The 683-nt window shown below is 52.9% G+C and overlaps 1 protein-coding gene across 1 annotated transcript in view; it reads left to right on the top strand.

The window, feature by feature from the left end:
* STRBP (spermatid perinuclear RNA binding protein) overlaps positions 1-683 on the top strand; it is a 69,149-nt gene that overhangs the window by 503 nt on the left and 67,963 nt on the right. The gene's annotated exons all lie outside the window — the stretch shown is intronic.

Below are 683 nucleotides of genomic sequence, written 5' to 3'. Positions count from 1 at the left end.
CTCTGTCACTGGCGTCTTACTGGATGATTATGAAGACTAGAGAAGATCAAATAAGCTGGCCTGTGGAGTGGGGAATAAAGGACTTGCCATCCTTGAGGTTACAGGCTATCCACATCAAAATAGCGGTGCCAGCACCGAAGGAAGAACGGACAGTTGGCAGAAGAGGCGTCTGGAGTTAAACTTGGCCGTTCCTAGAGTTGCAGAAGTAGCACGCCGTTGTGTGGGGAAAGGAAGTCTTGGCTAGCGGGTGTAAGCCTGGGTGGTCAGCACAGGGACCCAGGCAGGCCGCACTCCTCCTGCCTGCGTTTGCGCGCCCCTTTCTTTGCGTTGTTTTGAAACTGACAGATGTCAGGCTGACGTCCCTTTAACACGCAGGGCAGGGGGAATCCTGACCTGTGACATAGCTGAGCTGCACCTTTGCATGTCGGGATTTCATTTTGTACCCGATCTACCTTATTGTTGCGTACTGTGTCCCAAGAGCCAGGGAATGAAAACGGGCTGCAAGGAGGCTGGATCTGTCTTGGTCGTGCTGGATGAGCTTGCGTTCTCTTTTTGCTCGATGTGCCATCGATGCCAGCCTTTCTGTAACTTCCTGCTGGTGGCCGTAACAATTGGAATGGAAATGTCAGCACGGTGCCATCTACACTAGCGCTGCTGCCAGCTGTAATACGTGTGAGAGGGGT

Source organism: Alligator sinensis, unplaced genomic scaffold, assembly GCF_000455745.1.
Source record: "Alligator sinensis unplaced genomic scaffold, ASM45574v1 scaffold611_2, whole genome shotgun sequence".
In the NCBI taxonomy this organism is placed as follows: Eukaryota; Metazoa; Chordata; order Crocodylia; family Alligatoridae; genus Alligator; species Alligator sinensis.
Note: the sequence above shows the minus strand (reverse complement) of the source record. Positions and strands in the feature narration are given on the sequence as shown.